Source organism: Anomaloglossus baeobatrachus, chromosome 7, assembly GCF_048569485.1.
Source record: "Anomaloglossus baeobatrachus isolate aAnoBae1 chromosome 7, aAnoBae1.hap1, whole genome shotgun sequence".
Classification (NCBI taxonomy): Eukaryota; Metazoa; Chordata; class Amphibia; order Anura; family Aromobatidae; genus Anomaloglossus; species Anomaloglossus baeobatrachus.
The window spans coordinates 39,080,344-39,100,027 of record NC_134359.1 but is presented as its reverse complement, the minus strand read 5'-3'; positions in this window follow the sequence as shown (position 1 = coordinate 39,100,027).

The following is a 19,684-nucleotide window of genomic DNA, read 5'->3' as shown; positions in this document are numbered from 1 at the left end:
AATAAAAATCGAGGCCGATGTTCACAGATGGAAATTCACATTATGACCCTGGACAGTAAATTTGGAAACAGTAATATCTGTTTGCTGTGGAGTAACGTCTTGTAGCGCATGGATACAACAAGCCACAATTCATTATTCTCAGCATGAGATTTGTAAATAAGCCTTTGTGTTTTATAACCGCAGCACCTGAATTTAATTTAAATGTATAATGGTAACAATTTTATTGCATTCATATCAATAATACTTGAGCTGTATATAATACAGGGTAATAGCTCCCTAAGATGTCTCAGCACTGGAGCACCACTATAAAACTACAGTATCATGTCTCGCAACCAAATTAAACTCCATTCTAATTTGTTTCTTAATAACATGCACTTCACCGTAATATGTAAAATGCTCGGCTTTATGAGCAAGTCAAAGGAAATGTTGTACAGTGTCTCATTTGCATTTAGCAATTATATTACAGTACAGTGTATTAAGTTGTAGGAGGCATAATCTCACATCATAATTTAAAAAATACAATTTACAGCACCTGGCAAGAAGAAAACAAGATGGATATGGTGACCGCCGTAAACCCCCCATCAGATTCCTCGCTGGATATGATGATTGATTGACGCTGTTTATTGTTACCGACCAGAGAATTACATAAGTTGTTCAAACTTTTCTTAATGTCAATAAGTTAAGGGTACATTACACACAACGGCATCGGTAACGATGTATCGTCGGGGTCACGGTGTTCGTGACGCACATCTGGCACCGATATCGTTGTGTGACAAAAAGGAGCAACGATCAACGATCGCAAAAACGTCAAAAATCGTTGATCGTTGACACGTCGCTCCTTTTCATAATATCGTTAGTGGTGCATGCCGCTGGTTGTTCGTCGTACCTGTGGCATCACACATCGCTGTGTGTGACACCGCAGGAACGACGAACATCATCCTTCCTGCGTCCACCGGAAAGGAGGAAGGAAGGAGGTGGGCGGCATGTTCCGGCCGCTCATCGCCGCCCCTCCTCTTCTATTGGGCGGCTGTTTAGTGACGTCGCTGTGACGCCGCACGCACATCCCCCTTGAAGGAGGGATTGTTCGGCAGCAACAGCGATGTCGCTGCCGGTATGTGCTTGTGACGCTGCCGTAGCAATATTGTTTGCTATGGCAGCAATCACCACATATCGCACGAACGAAGGGGGCGGGTGCTATCGCTCGCGACATCGCTAGCAATCGCTGGCGATGTCGCAGCGTGTAAAGCACCCTATACTGTTTGGATAGTTATATGCTAAATACGGCAACCAGGATTTAGATATTGATGATCTATCCTTAGAATATGTTTGGTGGAGGGTCCAATACCAAACTTCCCCACCAATTAGCTGCTCCCACATCAAAAGGAATTAGAGCTGATCTGCAGTACCGATAACGGCCACTACACCATGTATAGCGCTGTGCCGTTCTTGCGCTGTATGCTGTACATTCAGAGATGCAATCAGCTGATCATTGGATGTATCGGGAGTCAGATCTCTCATCAATATGTAATGTAATTCCTGAACAACCCCTTTAATTAATTGTCTGTCACAGGGAGAGGCTACAAACTGTTCTTCTGGTAACATCTATTGGAGGTACAATCCCTATGGGGTTGTTTAATATTTTAAATATTTACAAAACAAGGCTATACTTACTGCTTCAATCCTACATCTTTCCAGCCCAGGCCAATCCAGTGGTATCCTCCATGATCAGGAATGAATTTTATATTCTGCAGCCACCTGGCCATTGAAACAAGTGTTTGGCTATAACATTCCAGATTCAAAAAGGGTGGGAAAGAAATAAAAAAATATATATTCCCCAACCCCTCTGCTGTCTACATCTGTGGCACCCCTGAAGCTTCAGTCACCACAGAGTACTGCATTTCCCTTAAGATGTAATACTCATCCCGGGTAAGGAGAGCTTAATCACTGGTGATTCTCAGATTCACAACCACAGTTAGGTGCCTTCCCACTGGGGGGATGACCTAGGGTAGGCAGGGGGTTGGCCGTCACGAAGCATGGGACTTTCCCAGTCACTGGGACAACCACCTAGGGGTGGGCACCACCAGGGGAAAAGGGAAGGAGCATCTTCACACATAGTCAGTTAGACCCGGGCACAGCTTGGGATCAGATGCACCTAGGAGACCTCACTCCAATCTTCTTCTACTCACACTTTTGGGAGTGCCAGAGGACCCATGGCTTGGAGCAGGCAGCTCAGCCCGGGTTCTCCACAGCTACATGGGATTCTAGGGTTTGCAGAGAGTGCAGGAAACACCCGCAGCACGTTCCACATTCCACCTACACCGGGATTGGAGGGACCCCCAACCAGAAATGACTCACAGTGGAAACACCGGTGGTGACCTCGAACTGCTCGAGATCGGCTTGGGCCCATCACAGCGGTGGCCAGTGCTTCAGAAGCGGCAACCGGGTTACTTAAAGAACTGTGAGTAAAACACCTGGGACTCGCAGAGACTGTGTGTGCCTTTCCTTGCCGGCGCCGCCGCCCCATACTTCGGCGCTCGCCATTACTACTCCCCTCATCATCCTCCCCGGAGCCTGCTCCACCAGTGGGGAGCAGAAACACCTTAGCTGCTACTAACATCTGCCCCATAGAACAGCGACAGCAGTGACAGCTATTCCCTGGACACATACCGCAGGTGGCATTACGAAATCAACCTCCACCACCATCCATCACCCTCAACCCCTTCTTTTATTGTACACCTCGGGGACACGAAACCGGGCAGAAAGTACCAACCCGTGACATCCCCAGACCTGATATCATGGAGCCCGGCGACGAGTATTTAACCCCTGCCTCATGGGTGCTACACATCCCTCTGGTATGTGAATGACCAGTCTCTTCTGTTTGAAATCTCCGCAGTGACGTGTCATTCACAGAACAGAGGCAGTGGAGGGGCCAGGGAATCACAGACAGGGAGGAGATGAGCCAGTGCCCACTGTGCCTCTTTGCACTGAAATCTATTCTGAAAAAACCTTCAAATGATGATTAAAGAAGAAGAAAAAATAAGTGAGGTCACTCAGTTCAATGAGGTCATCTGAGGCCAGGTTTCCTGCGATCACAGGTGAAGGACTATGGTAACTTCCAGCTGTAATCGCAAACAACCTGAGTGACATCACCACTCATCACTGTGGCTCATTCTCTGCCTGAAGCTCACAGCGGGTGGTTATATGCTATGCTTGTGCACTGTCACTTTAGATGTAGCAGAGCTGGAATTGTTGTAGGTCCTCGTGTGGATTACATCTGACCTGAGTGTTTTAGGAGTTAATAAAGCAGTGAAAGAAAGTGGGTAGTTTTGGGTTTTATTTCAAATAAAGGATTGTTTCAGTGTTTTTGTTTATTTCTTTTCACTTACATATTAGTAATGGTGGGAGTCACATAGATGCCTCTCATTAATAATCTAGGGCTTAGTGGCAGTTGGAGCTGTCATTAACCTGTTATTACCCTGACTTCCACTGCACCAGGACAATCGGGATGAGTCGAGTAAAGTTCTTGTCTGGATGCGACAAATCTGGGTGGCTGCAGGATGCTATATTTAGGCTGGGTGTCTGATAAGCATGAGTCTCCCCAGCCTGAGAATACCAGATCCCAGCTGTCAGCTTTAACATGGCGTATATAAAAATTGGCAGGACTGCATGCCATTTTTAAAAAATTATTTATCTAACTATTTAAAAAAAAAAAATCCACATGTGGTTCCTCTAATTTTGATACACAGCCAAGATGAGCACACAGTTAAAGGTACATTACACCAATTTTTTATTAATTAATTTATTTTTACACTATTCTAGATGCAGACAGCATGTGTGATTGAAAGCAGTCTGACTCTCTGTCACACAGGGTGGGGAGCTGTCTGACGGCAACCAATTAGAGACGTTGGGACTGCCAGTTGGCGGGGGAAGCAGTGCATATGCATGAAGATATTGAGCGGCACCGAAAGCACTATACAACCGCGCGGAGATTGGTAAGTATGAAGCTCTTGCTCCAATCCACCTGTCCCTTCTACCACCATATTTAAGCACCTGATTTGGGTCACCATAGTCTTATAAGGGGACCAGAGTCCAGCCAGATATCCGGGATAAATACGGGGCTTGAACCTGGTTTTTATTTTTAAACCTGGTGGGATCCACTCATCCTGGGTACCAGTGGGTCCGCCCATTACTAGTCACCAACTTGTTCATTCCATGCCTGGGAGACTAGATGCTTTCCTTAAAAATCCTGAAGGTTATTCGTAATATAGCTGTAATTTTTGATGTGGGGTATATTCATTTTTTCATCAACTAATTTGAGTAAAACTGAGGATTTTGTAATGACAGTTCTATTATTCACCTATATTCATGTTATACACTATTCAAAAAAAATTAGGGATATTTGACTTTAGGGTGAAATTTCAGGATGAGCCTAAAATACCCTTTAACCTTTTCAGGTGAACTTAATGTGACATTCTCTATACTTCTAAATGCACATTTCCATCTTGTCAATGTTTCAGCACTGTTTGCACTGTTTGTACATTTTGATATTATGGGACAATGATGACACCTAACAATTGATCAACACTACCGCGCCACTGCAAGGCGTCAAGCAGGATGTTCTCAGAAGTAAGTGGCAAGTGAGCTTAGAGTGTCACAGAGTGTCTCCAGCAGGTTGTACAGAGACACAGAGAGACTGGAAGAGTAACAGAAAGGCAGAGAATTGGACGTCCTTTGGTCACATTCCACACTGATGTCAGCTTCATTGTGAACAATGCCTTTTGGAACTGGATGATGAATGCCACACAACTCCAGGCACATTTGAGGGAAGTGAGAGGCACCCAAGTGTCACTTCCGACAATTAGAAACAGTTTACATCAGTGTGGTTTGTGTGCTAGATTTCATGCAAGGTACCTGACAGCACCACCAGGCACAGAAGTCATCTACTCTGTATGAGGGACCAATGGGCCTCAATGCTGGTCACTGATGAAACTTGATTCACGCTGAGCAAAAATGATGGCCACCAACAATGTTGGAGATGTCAAGGAGAGCGCTATGCATCAGCCACTGTTGTTACCAGATGAGCCTTTGGTTGGTTTAGTGTTAAATTGTGGACAGATGTGTCAAGTCAATACAGAACGGCCCTACACTGTGTGAATGGTGCAGTGACAGCCCCTACTACTGGAATAACATCATAAATCCAGTTGTTGTGCCTATGCGTTAACAGCACAGGGCTAATTTCATCTTCATGGAGGACAGTGCTCCAGCACTGAAGTCCTGTGCAGGCGCACTTTGATCTGCCATGAGCAGGGCAGATCAAAGTATTGTAGTGCGCCTGCGCAGGACCTCAATGCCGGCTAGTGTCGATGATGTAGGACATGTCTTGCACCCAGGCTTCAGAAAAAGGAGGACAAAGATAGCCGAAAGAGGAGCCACCAAACCCAGAGAACGGAGACGCCCATCCCACCAGTCTGCACCACACCGACCGTTTAGGTGAGCATTATAAAGTGATTTTTATGTTTTACACAGTGGCCTGGGCTCTTATATACAGCATGTTAGAATGTTGTATATAAGAGCCCAGTGATGGTGGCCGCAGCTTATAGGCCCCAAATCTGGTGACAGGTTCCCTTTAATTTGGTTGTATATGTGAGTTTACTTCTATGACTAGCCTCAGCGCCCAGCAAGGTTGGAGCCTAAAGTGGGCTTTACACGCTACAACAAATCTAACGTTGTGTCGGCGGGGTCACGTCGTAAGTGACGCACATCCGGCATCGTTAGTGTTGTTGTAGCGTGTGACAGCTACGTGCGATTGCGATTGAACGTAAAATCGTTCATCGCATACACATCGTTCATTTACTTAAAATTGCATGTCGGGTTGTTCAATGTTCCCGAGGCAGCTCACATCGCAGTGTGTGACACCCCGGGAACGTTGAACAGATCTTACCTGCATCCCGCGGCTCCCGCCGGCAATGCGGAAGGAAGGAGGTGGGCGGCATGTTTACGTCCCGCTCATCTCCGCCCCTCCACTTCTATTGGCCGCCTGCCGCGTGACGACGCTGTGACGCCGAACGTCCCTCCCACTCCAGGAAGTGGATGTTCGCCACCCACATGGAGGTCGTATGGACGGGTAAGTACGTGTGACGGCAAATAATTGTTTGTGCGACACGGTCAACAAATTGAACATGCCGCACATATGATGGGGGCGGGTAAGATCGCATACGATATTGTATGTGATATCATAAGGTGTAAAGCAGGCTTTAGAGTGGAGGGAGGGTCAATTCCTGATTTCACTTCACTTTCTGTGTTGTTTTTCCTATGCATAACAGCCCTCCTGGGACTCTGTATTGAGGGAATGCCTTAATATATTTATCTTTTATTAATTTCCTTTCCTAGTCCTGTAGTTTGGGAAACAGTAACTAACAAAAACCATAAGCTTCACTGTTGTCTGTGAGAGAATTTTCTCTACCTAAAAATCACAATTTTTTTAAATAATTATATATAATATAACATATTTAAATATGAAAATATTTAAATACCAGTACATTATAAATTTACTTAATTATTTTATTTTTTTAGCAATAAGCACATTCTTTATATATTTAATTACAAAAATGTCACAAAACATTAATAACCTAGATACTGTATATTGGGTATCTCTGCAACAACCCATGCAAAGCAGTGAATTCATTCATGGTGTTTACAAAATGGCATTAATAAAAAAGTTCAATTTTTTTTAAACCCATTGTTTATAAAAATTGAATGCATATTATTATGTATGGAAAAAAGGATACTTTAAAAAAAGAAAAAAAAACCACAAGATCTCATACAACTAAGCAAAATACAGCAAACACTTTTTCTTGCTGCTAAAAGCCTAAATTAGAAATTTTGCAGTATTCGGCTGCCTCCCTCCTTTTTAGGCCTCTTTCATATGCCCGTGAAACATCACACACGTTTTTCACGGACGTGTCAGAGGTGCGTTTTGCCCTCCGTGACCCGTGTGTATGGGACATGTGTGTTCTCCGTGTGTTATCTGTGATAACACACAGAAAACGGGAACTTTCTACTCACCTGTCCCTGACGTTGCTGTCCGTGGTGCTGATCTTTGGTCTCCAGCCCTGCCGACTTCCCGCTGCTGCTGCTTCTGGCTGCAGTGAAGTGAATATTCAATTAGCATAATGAGCGGCGGTCGGAAGCAAGTGACAGCAGCGGCAGAGTCTGCAGGGCTGGAGAAGGTAAGTAATGTTTTGGGTTTTTTTTTTCACAGACACATGTCTTCTCTCCGGCGCGTGTCATATGGAACACATCCGTGTGGTCCGTGTGTGTTACGTGTGACACCCGTGATGCCGGAGAGAAAACGGAGATGTCGGTGTGAGAAACACACGGCCACACGTAAGTACGGAACTGACCCACGGTCCGTGCGCAAATACTTACGTGTGTCGAAAACCATAGAAATACCTAGGTCTACGTGTGTACGTGTCTCCTGTACGTGAGAAAACTGCCAAACACGTACTGGAGGCTCGTACATGTGAAGGGGGCCTTAGGGTTTGTTCAAAATCAGCTTAGACTGATTGATATTTAGCCCATATTTACTTAAAAGGACTCTGTTAGCACAGAATGAGTGTTCAAACCAAGTACAGGAGCTTGCTATATCATGACGTGGCTAAGCATTTAAGTGTACCTTCCCAACTTCTTGTTTTCCCTTGTAAAAGTAAGGAATGAGTTAAGGACTTTAGGCTTGCCAAAATGTTTTTAGGGCCGATGCTGGGAGTGTCTGTACTTATTATGCAGTTATGTATTCTATTTGCTATCGTGTAAGGAACGCCTAAATTTATTCATCATAAGCTCATATTTCTGAAGGGTATAAAAGGTCTGATTCTCATTAAATTAATTTGGAGAGCTTTGGAAAAATCACATCCCTGTATACGGCTTTAATTCTCAACGGTGTTGTAGAATGAATCCTAAAAACCTTTACTTGGAGTAAAAACTACTTTAACACTATCTATACCCCCATCCCCTCTTCTTTGATTGATCTTCTTTATAGAGCCAGAAAAGGGTGGAAATACTTTGAAGCAAGTAGATGGGAAGGTGGACTGAACTGTTTGGCCACACCAAGGGTGCATCAAGGCCGTGTGCTTAGTTTCCACAGTAAATCTGCGCTGACATAGTCCCTTTAAAGGAAATGTGCAACCGAGACAGGGTATCTTTACATCAAACTATATGACCTAATATGCCATCCTGGGGTATCTTTATTCTGTCACTCCAGGGACACACTGTAAACAGCATTTTTTGGAACACACAAAGTACTTAACTTCATCCTTCACTGGCTGAGGTTTAACAATTATGTCAATGCATTCGGAATCCTATAAAATAAGTTGCAAAATTCAAAAATGAGGGGGTTTGTGTCTACAAAGGAAAAAAGAGTAATGCTCCCTCGGGGTAGGTGTTCTATGAAATAGGATTACATCGCTATTATTGTTATAATGGTAAGACTGAGTGACAAGCACAGAAAATATTCCTCCTCAACCCCATTCACCAAAGTGGATATCACAAAAGAAATTTCCTGAAATCAGGGAAGGGGAAGGTCCTTTTTTCTACCATGAGCTTGTGAAAAATCCAAAACCTGAACACTTAGATGTGATCTTATTCAGCTCATGTCTCTTTCAAAAGGTACCAGGAATCAGAATATGTGCAGTTGTTTGACAGGGTTAACATAGCAAAATAATTTTTCATCCCTTAACTCTGTAGAGCCACTATTTTATTTATCAGATGATAAAAACCATCGAAGACCATTGTTTCCCCTCTATAATACCACTAGAACAGGGACAACTCTATGGCGTAAAGAAAAAAAAATAAAAATATATATATATATATATATATATATATATATATATATATATATATATACAGTCATGGCCAAAAGTTTTGAGAATAACACCAAAATTATATTTTCACATGATCTGTTGCCCTCTGGTTTTTAATTGGGTTTGTCTGATGTTAACATCACATACAGAAATATAATTGCAATCATATTATGAGTACCAAAAGGTCATATTGACAGTTAGAATGAGTTAATGCAGCAAGTCAATATTTGCAGTGTTGACCCTTCTTCTTCAGGACCTCTGCAATTCTCCCTGGCATGCTCTCAATCAACTTCTGGAGCAAATCCTGACTGATCGCTGTCCATTCTTGCATAAGCAATGCTTGCATTTTGCCAGAATTTGTTGGTTTTTGTTTGTCCACCCGTCTCTTGATGATTGCCCACAGGTTCTCAATGGGATTAAGATCTGGGGAGTTTCCAGGCCATGGACCCAAAATCTCTATGTTTTGTTCCATGAGCCATTTAGTGATCACCTTTTCTTTATGGCAAGGTGCTCCATCATGCTGGAAAAGGCATTGTTGGGTGCCAAACTGCTCTTGGACAGTTGGGAGAAGTTGCACTTGGAGGTCATTCTGGTACCATTCTTTATTCATGGCTGTGTTTTTAGGCAAGACTGTGAGTGGTGCAATTCCCTTGGCTGAGAAGCAACCCCACACATGAATCGTTTCAGGATGCTTAACAGTTGGCATGAGACAAGACTGGTGGTAGCGCTCACCTCTTCTTCTAATAAGCTGTTTTCCAGATGTCCCAAACAATCGAAAAGGGGATTCATCTGAGAAAATTACCCCAGTCCTCAGCAGTCCACTCCCTGTACCTTTTGCAGAATATCAGTCGGTCCCTGATGTTTTTTCTGGAGAGAAGTGGCTTCTTTGCTGCCCTCCTTGAAACCAGGCCTTGCTCAAGCAGTCTCCGCCTCACAGTGCGTGCAGAAGCACTCACACCAGCCTGCTGCCATTGCTAAGCTAGCTTAGCACTGCTGGTAGTCTGATCCCGCAGCTGAAACAGTTTTAAGATATGGTCCTGGCGTTTGCTGGTCCTTCTTGGGCACCCTGGAGCCTTTTTGGCAACAATGGAAGCTTTCTCCTTGAAGTTCTTGATGATGCGATAGATTGTTGATTGAGGTGCAATCTTTGTAGCTGCGATACTCTTCCCTGTTAGGCCATTTTTGTGCAGAGCAATGATGGCTGCACGTGTTTCTTTAGAGATAACAATGGTTAACTGAAGAGAAACAATTATACCAAGCACCAGCCTCCTTTTAAAGTGTCCAGCGGTGTCATTCTTACTTAATCATGACTGATTGATCGCCAGCCCTGTCCTCATCAACATCCACACCTGTTTTAATGGAACAATCAATAAAACAATGTTAGCTGCTCCTTTTAAGGCAGGAATGCAATGATGTTGAAATGTGTTTTGGGGGTTAAAGTTCATTTTCTTAGCCAATATTGACTTTGCAAGTAATTGCTGTTAAGCTGATCACTCTTTATGACATTCTGGAATATATGCAAATTGCCATTAGAAAAACTTAAGCAGTAGACTTTGTAAAAATTAATATTTGTAGCATTCTCAAAACGTTTGGCCATGACTGTATATACATATACATCCCTGTATCTTTTCTTCCTTTTGACTTGTAATTAAGAGATTGAGAATGATATATAAATTTATTGAATTTTATTTATTTTACTTTCCACACTACTGATTGCTGACATAGTCTATGTCTCTATGAAATCAATCTTGTTATAAAGCTCTAAATTTAGTGGCTTTAAACAATAACAAATAATAATACAACACATTGTGTGACCCAACAAAAGCAAAAATATTACATTTATGATACTTTTAAATATATCTTTACTGCAAAATTTTACAAAGATAAACTGAAATTTTCCATAAAAAAATAGGATCCTGTAACTTTATCAATGTAATGTATTTATAAGTTGAATATTGTTTTTATTTTTCCTTAAACCCTCTGGTGGGAACAATATCTTTAATAACGAGTTTGGGAATAAGGTGTCTGTCAGGCACAGGCTAGAAAAATACCTATAATATCTAATTTTTGCAATTTCAGTGATCTAAAAGTTATCAGAGACCTTCATAGGGATGCAATAAAAGAGACTACACATTATCAGGTGCAAAAAAAAAACATTTACTCAACATAAAAGTAAAAACTCTGAAATACACACATTTCAAAACTCCCACCAAATAGTCCCCAGTTACAACACATAATGGCTATTAAAAAGAGAAAAATGTGGCAAATAAAACATAATTTAAAGGCACCTAAAATATTATTACACACATAATTATTCAGAATTAGATCCTGAGGTTTCCCAAGAAAAAACACATTGGCAGAGCAATGAGCAAAAATTGCTTATAAAGTGTGGTGTTCGGTAACAATGAGCCTGAGAAGCCAGCACAGGTATATCTGCCCTCCTGAAGCTCTGCAGACCAACTGTGGTATCAGGTTTCACACAACAGCTAGAGCCAGAAGACTACCTGGAGAGAGGGGATTTTCAGAAAATCTGGTGAGGAGGGAGAAATTAAAGTAAAAGAGAAAGCGCCTGTCAGGCACATTAATCCCATCCGAAGGTTAAAGGGAACCTGTCAGGTGCAATATGCCCCCAGAACCACGAGCAGTTCTGGGTGCATATTTCTAATCCTTGCCTAACGGTCCCTGTATCTAGTAGCATAGATAAAGAGATCTTTAGAAAAAGTATTTCTAAAGATCCTTTATGATATGCTAATGAGCACAGGGATTAGTCACAAGGGTGTTAGTTCCTGCGCTCATTCCACCCTCTTAGCATGTTAATACGCCCACAGGGGTGTGCCAATATGCTATTCAGGGCCCACTTCCCAGTGTCATTATTGGCAATGATGTGCGTACCTATGCCCGTTGCACTGCCTCAGAACACTGGGCATAGGGTGACTGCACAAGAATAAAAGTCCCCGACTCTTACGGTCATGCGCACTACACCAGTTTGAAGCCAGGACTTGTACACCCGGCTTCATAGTGCGCATGACCGGAAGTATGGGGATCATGTGCACTGAGCCAAAATCCAGCATCGGGCGCGGTGTTAATGGAGAGGTGAGAGCGACTATGCCTCTGACTCTGTGCATTCATTAGCATGTTAGTACGCCCACAGGGGATGCGTACATGCTAAGGGGGCCGACTAGCCAAGGGAACTAACGCCCTTGTGACTAATCGCTGGCTTCATTAGCATATCATAAAGGATCTTTAGAAATACTTTTCTATAGATCTATGCTACTAGATACAGGGACAGTTAGGCAGGGATTAGCAATATGTACCTAGAACTGCTCGTGGTTCTGGGTGCATATTGGACTGGACAGGTTCCCTTTAATTTGGGACCAACATAAATTTACCAATCCATGATGAATAGATATTAGAGAACTGTCAAGACAAAGTAAAACTCTTAGAAGGTTTGTTTTACTTTTAATCAGAATAGTCTCATAATTTATTATCCCTTATAAGATTCTAGATTTCTCAGTTGGATTTTTTTTATTTTTTTCCTGTATAGGAATCTCTGTACCTTTTGATGCAGAAATACAATATTTTTTACTGCTTTTGTTGTTGTAGTTTTTATTATTTGTATTATTATTGTTCTGTTTATTTGTTTTATTATATTTCGTTCTCCAAATATGAATTAGTTTAGTGCTGTGCTATAAATTCCCCTGAAACGTAACCGCGTATTCCATAACACATTTCTGCTACAGTAAACTTTAAATCTCGCCACTAAGAATCCTTAAAGCCACTTGCCCGGTGGCTCCCGGCTGACACAAATCCCGCACACTTACTCAATGAATGCGGAAGTAAAAGGACAGATTCCTCATAATGCAGACTTCATGGGATCTAGTTTTTTGGGGGGTGGGGAGGTAAGGGTTATTACCCTCCAAAAAGCAGTTTATACCTTACTACACAAACTGCTTTAGATGTGACAAGCTGTTAAGCCGATATCTCATGTACAATTCATTATGTTCCTGATGGAATCATCATTGCTCGTGGTGAGATTGCTTAAGTAAAGTATCATCTCTTCACGCTATTAATTCCCAAGCAGTCTGTTATCTGGGTAATTCGGCAATAAGTAAGAGAACTATCAGAATCGATCATCTATACACTATATGCAGGGGAAATCTGGCAGAAAAAGAGCAGGAAAAAAATAAATAAAAAATAATCCATGTATTAACGAATATATGTTCTAATGCTTGTACAAAAAGGAAATAGTTGCACACTGTAGTACTAAGATATATGTAATAATGAATATGGGAATATAGACATGCATTACTGCTATGAAAAACATGTAAAAATTTTGATATTTAGAGCACAAAAATGGCCAGTTTTATGTGAGCCCAACAGCCAACGGCAATATTTATATGTATCTGAGATTTAATCTGATTTTACTCTTTTTTTTTTTAAAGAAAATTAAAAAATTTAATAAAGGTTTTTTAAGTGGTTGAAAAAGAAATATCAGTGTCAGACTCCCGTTATATTGATGACATATCCTATGGATTTGCATGCCTATTTAATCGTCCTCAATAGTATTCTGGAAAAAAAAGAGTACCATCACTTTCCTGATAGGAGAGAAGGACAATTAGCGGTCATTCTGCGCTGTGGGTCAATAATGAAGCTATGCGTTATTCAAAAAAAGTATTTTATAGGTTTAACGTTTTTCGAAGCTGCATCGCATCATCAAGAAAAAGGAAAAAAAAGACAATACAGCAATACAATAACAACAAGCTAATGAAGGCTTGAATTTGAGCGCCAAAAGAGCACATGACATGAAAGGATCATGTTACTAGACTTACATTTATTCAAAATTACTGTTGTGTAAAAAAATGTGTTCAAATAGATAGAATGAGAAAGGTAAAAAAGAAAACAGAAAAAAAGACATTTTTTAAAATATATTTAAAAATATATTTGGGGATCTGGACTGGTAATTGATGTGAGAAAATATACATTTTGCAGGCTAAGGGACATAGGTTGAATTCTTTCTGTTTTCTATGTTTAACACATTTTTGCACATTCTGATTTCTTTCTTATTTTTATATATTTTTTTTTTCTTCTTGCTTTTTTCTACATTTTCTTTTTCTTGATATTTCTCATTCTAACTTTTTTTAACACGTCTTCGCACATTCTTTCTTTTTTGTTATTTTTCTTTTTTATTTTTCTTCTTAATTTCTTCTACCTTTCTAATTTTGCCTATTTTAAAACATTTGTACACATTATTTCTTCTTTCTTTTTTTTAATTCTTTCTTCTTTCTTTTTTCTAAGTTTTCTCTTTTTTTCAAGCTTTCTCACATTAGCTACAGTAAAGACCAAAAGTTTGGACACACCTTCTCATCTCTAGAACAACTATTAAGAGGAGACTTCGTGCAGCAGGCCTTCATGGTAAAATAGCTGCTAGGAAACCACTGCTAAGGACAGGCAACACGCAGAAGAGACTTGTTTGGGCTAAAGAGCACAAGCAATGGACATTAGACCAGTGGAAATCTGTGCTTTGGTCTGATGAGTCAAAATTTGAGATCTTTGGATTCAACCACCGTGTCTTTGTAGAAAAGGTGAATGGATGGACTCTACATGCCTGGTTCCCACCTGAAGGATGGAGGAGGAAGTGTGATGGTGTGGGGGTGCTTTGCTGGTGACACTGATGGGGATTTATTCAAAATTGAAGGCATACAGAACCAGCATGGCTACCACAGCATCTTGCAACGGCATGCTATTCCATCTGGTTCGCGTTTAGTTGCACCATCATTTATTTTTCAACAGGACAATGACCCCAAACACACCTCCAGGCTGTGTAAGGGCTATTTGACTAAGAAGGAGAGTGATGGGGTGCTACGCCAGATGACCTGGCCTCCACAGTCACCAGACCTGAACCCAATCGAGATGGTTTGGGGTGAGCTGGACCGCAGAGTGAAGGCAAAAGGGCCAACAAGTGCTAAGCATCGCTGGGAACTCCTTCAAGACTGCTGGAAGACCATTTCCGGTGACTACTTCTTGAAGCTCATCAAGAGAATGCCAAGAGTGTGCAAAGCAGTAATCAAAGCAAAAGGTGGCTACTTTGAAGAACCTAGAATATAAGACATATTTTCAGTTATTTCACACTTTATTAAGTATTTCATTCCACATGTGTTAATTCATAGTTTTGATGCCTTCAATGTGAATCTACAATTTTTAGAGTCACGGAAATAAAGAAAACTCTTTGAATGAGGTGTGTCCAAACCTTTGGTCTGTACTTTTTGTTAGCACATTTTTGTAAGTTTTTTCTTGTCTCTTATTTTTCTATATTTTTGTTTTTCTTTTTTTCTACCATTTTCATTTCATCTATTTTAACAAATTTTTACACATTCATTTTTTTATATATATTTTTATTCTTTCTTCTTTCTTTTTTTTCAGTTTTCTCTTTTTTTCTAGCTTTCTCATTTTAGCTATTTTAGCACATTTTTGTACGTTCTTTCTTCTCTCTTCATAGTTTCATAGTTTTTAAGGTTGAAGGGAGACTCTAAGTCCATCTAGTTCAACCCGTAGCCTAACATGTTGATCCAGAGGAAGGCAAAAAAAACCCAATGTGTCAAATAAGCTCCAATGGGGAAAAAAATTCCTTCCTGACTCCACATCCGGCAATCAGACTAGTTCCCTGGATCAACACCCTGTCATAAAATCTAATATACATAACTGGTAATATTATATTTTTCAAGAAATGCGTTCAGGCTCTGCTTAAATTTTACTAGTGAATCCCTCATTACAACATCATACGGCAGAGAGCTCCATAGTCTCACTGCTCGTACAGTAAAGAATCCTCATCTGTGATTATGATTAAACATTCTTTCCTCAAGATGTATCGGATGCCCCCGTGTTCCAGTCGCAGGCCTAGGTGTAAAGAGATCTTTGGAAAGGTCTCTGTACTGTCCCCTCATATGTTTATACATTGTGATTAGATCCCCCTAAGCCTTTGTTTTTCCTAACTAACTAACCCCAAGTTTAATAACCTGTCTTGGTATTGCAGCCCCCCCCATTCCTCTAATAATCTTGGTCGCTCTTCTATCTACCTGTAAGATTATGCTATTTATAACCTTCTATACTTTTGCTAACAAGAAATGCATCCATTCCTCTCTTAAATTCATTCAGTGAGTTGGCCATCACCACTTCCTCAGGAAGAGAGTTCCAGAGCCTCACTGCTCTTACCGTGAAGAACCCTCTTCTATGCTGATGTAGGAATTTTCTTTCCTCCAATCGAAAAGAATGCCCCCTTGTTCTTGTCATAGTCCTTGGTACAAACAAATCATGGGAGAGATCTCTATATGGCCCTCTGATATATTTGTACATATTTATTAGGTCTCCCCTAAGTCTTCTCTTTTCTAGAGTAAATAGACCTAATTTTGATAACCTTTCCGTGTATTGTAATGCACCCATTCCATTTATTATTTTAGTAGCCCGCCTCTGAACCCTTTCGAGTTCAGTAATGTCTTTCTTCAGCACCGGCGCCCAAAATTGCACACAATACTCCAAGTGTGGTCTGACTAGTGATTTGTACAGAGGGAGTATGATGTTTTCATCTCGTGCCCCCAGACCTCTTCTAATGCATCCATCACCCTATTTGCTTTGGTGGCTGCTGCCTGACACTGGGCACTCCAATTTAGATTCTTATTCACTAAGATGCCTAAGTCTTTTTCCATGTCTGATTTCCCCAGCAGTTTCCCATTTAGTAAGTAATCGTAGCATCTGTTTCTCCTTCCCATGTGCATAACCTTACACTTATCTGTGTTAAACCTCATTTGCCATTTTTCAGCCCAATTCTCCAATTTACTCAAATCCATCTGTAGTTGCAAACTGTCCTCCTTTGTGTTAACTACCTTACATAGTTTTGTATCATCTGCAAATACTGATATTTTACTCTGTAAACCATCCACCAGATCATTAATAAATATATTAAATAGTAGGGGGCCCAATACAGACCCCTGTGGCACCCCACTAGTAACCCTGGCCCAATCTGAGTATGCACCATTAATAACCACTCTTTGTTTTCTACCACTAAGCCAGCTACCTACCCATCTACACACATTTTCCCCGAGCCCAAGCTTTCTCATTTTACTTAGCAGTCTTTTATGTGGGACAGTGTCAAATGCTTTACCGAAGTCGAGATAAATGACATCCAATGATTCTCCTCGGTCCATGTGAGAGCTTACATCCTCATAGAAGCTGATCAGGTTAGTTTGACAGGAGCGATCCTTCATAAATCCATGTTGATATGGAGTTAAACAGTTATTAACATTGAGACATTCCATAATAGTATCCCTTAAAAACCCTTCAAACATTTTACCCACAACAGATGTTAAGCTTACCGGCCTATAGTTTCCAGGTTCCCTTTTGCACCCTTTTTTGAATATTGGTACCACATTTGCTAGCCGCCAATCCAGTGGAACAGACCCAGTTTCTATAGAGTCTTTAAATAAAAGGAATAGAGGCCTGTCTATCACATTACTTAACTCCCTTAATACCCGAGGGTGAATGCCATCAGGGCCTGGTGATTTGTCAATTTTAATGTTACTAAGTCGGTTCTGCACTTCTTCCTGGGTTAGGCAGGTCATACTTAATGGGGCATTTACATGATCACTCTGCATTTCCCCTGGCATATGCTTTTCCTGTGTGAACACAGTTGAGAAAAAAGTATTTAAAACATTTGCTTTTCCCACATCGCTTTCTATGATTTTACCCTCATTATTCTTTAAAGGGCCAACACCATCAATTTTAATCTTTTTTCTGTTTATATAATTAAAGAATAGTTTGGGATTTGCTTTGCTTTCCTTAGCAATGAGTCTCTCAGTTTCTACTTTTGCTAAATATATTTGTTTTTTACACATTTTAATTTTTTCTCTATATATTTTTAATGCTTCCTCGCTGCCTTCTTGTTTTAGCTTTTTAAATGCCTTTTTCTTATTATTCATTGCCCCTTTTACATCCTTATTAAGCCACATTGGTTTTCTCCTGTTCCTAGCCCTTTTATTTCTGTACGGTATGGCTAGCTCGCAGTGGGTGTTTAATACCGATTTAAAAATTTCCCACTTATTTTCTGTGCTCCCATTTTTGAGGACATTGTCCCAATCAATTTGGCGAAGGTCTTCTCTAAGCTGATCAAACTTTGCTGTCCTGAAATTCAGCGTTTTTGTAACCCCCCTCCAAGGCACCTTACTGAAGGACAAGTGGAATTGTATTATATTGTGGTCACTATTCCCTAGGTGCCCATCCACTCGTACGTCTGTTATTCTATCTGGCCTGTTGCTTAAAATTAAGTCCAGAAGGGCTGCCCCTCTAGTTGGGCCCAGCACAAGTTGGGACAGATAATTATCCTTAGTTACTGACAGAAACCGGTTTCCTTTCTGAGATACGCAGGTTTCAGTTTCCCAGTCTATATCGGGGTAATTGAAGTCCCCCATAATAATCACCTCATTGTGATTTGCTGCTTTGTCTATTTGTTTCAATAATACATTTTCAGTGGTTTCTGTTATATTTGGTGGCTTATAACAAACCGATATGAGGATTTTATTAGTTTTCCCTCCTTGTATCTCCACCCATAGAGACTCCACCTCTTCATTTCCCTCTTGAATATCTTCTCTTAGTCTGGGCTTTAAACTGGACTTTATATATAGACAGACTCCACCCCCTCTCCTTTTTTTACGATCCCTCCTAAACAATTCATATCCTTGCAGGTTAGCCGCCCAGTCATAGCTGTCATCTAACCATGTCTCAGTTATTTCTACTAGGTCGTATTTCTCCTCATACATTACCAGCTCCAGTTCCTCCATCTTATTGGTCAGGCTTCTTGCATTGGTCAGCATGCAGGAAAGAAGTTTTGCTCCCCTTTTCTTAGCTTCCTTCTGATTACCCTGCCTTGGGTCCTCTTTACGGCATCTAGTAACCTTGATTAGTTTGTCCTTCTGTTGCATGTTCTTGTCTGCTGTTTTTTCTCCCATCCCCTCTTCTTCTAGTTTAAAGCCCTCCTGATGATTGTGGCAAGCCTTCTGGCGAACGTGTGTTTCCCAGGTTTTGTGAGGTGTATCCCGTCTCTTGCGAGAAGTCCATCGTAGAGGTAATTCACTCCATGGTTCAAGAATCCAAATCCTTGCTGCCTGCACCACCGTCGTAGCCAGTTGTTCAAATCTAGTATCCTATTCCATCTTCTGACACCATGGCCATCGACTGGGAGGATTGATGAGAAAACAACCTGTACGTTCCGTTCCTTAATTTTCTTCCCCAGAATTTCAAAGTCTTCACAAATAGTTGGTAGATCATTTCTTGCCGTGTCGTTTGTTCCTACATGTATCAATAGGAACGGGTATTCGTCCTTGGATCCGAGGATAGTTGGTATCCTGTTGGCCACATCCTTGATTTTTGCTCCCGGTAGGCAGCATACTTCTCGTGCGGTTATGTCCGGCCTGCAGATAGTTGCCTCCGTGCCTCTTAGTAGTGAGTCGCCCATAACTACCACTCTTCTTTTCTTTCTGGATGCACTGCATTTTGCTCCTGAGTGTTTTTGAGTGTCTTTTGTTTCTGCTTTTGTTGACAAAGTAACTTCTTTTGATGATACTGTGTCTTCTCCTGTAGAGACGGTATCATCCTGAGCTGTGCCATTTTCGTTCTCCAGCATGAGGGCTTCATATTGGTTGCTAAGCTGTGTGGGTGGTGCCGACCACTTGATCCGCTGGCTTCTTTTGGTCACATGTGTCCACTTTTCAGCCTCTGTATGTGTTCTGAAGCTTTTCTCACTTTCCATATCCTGAATTGTTGCTTCTGCCTCGTCCAAG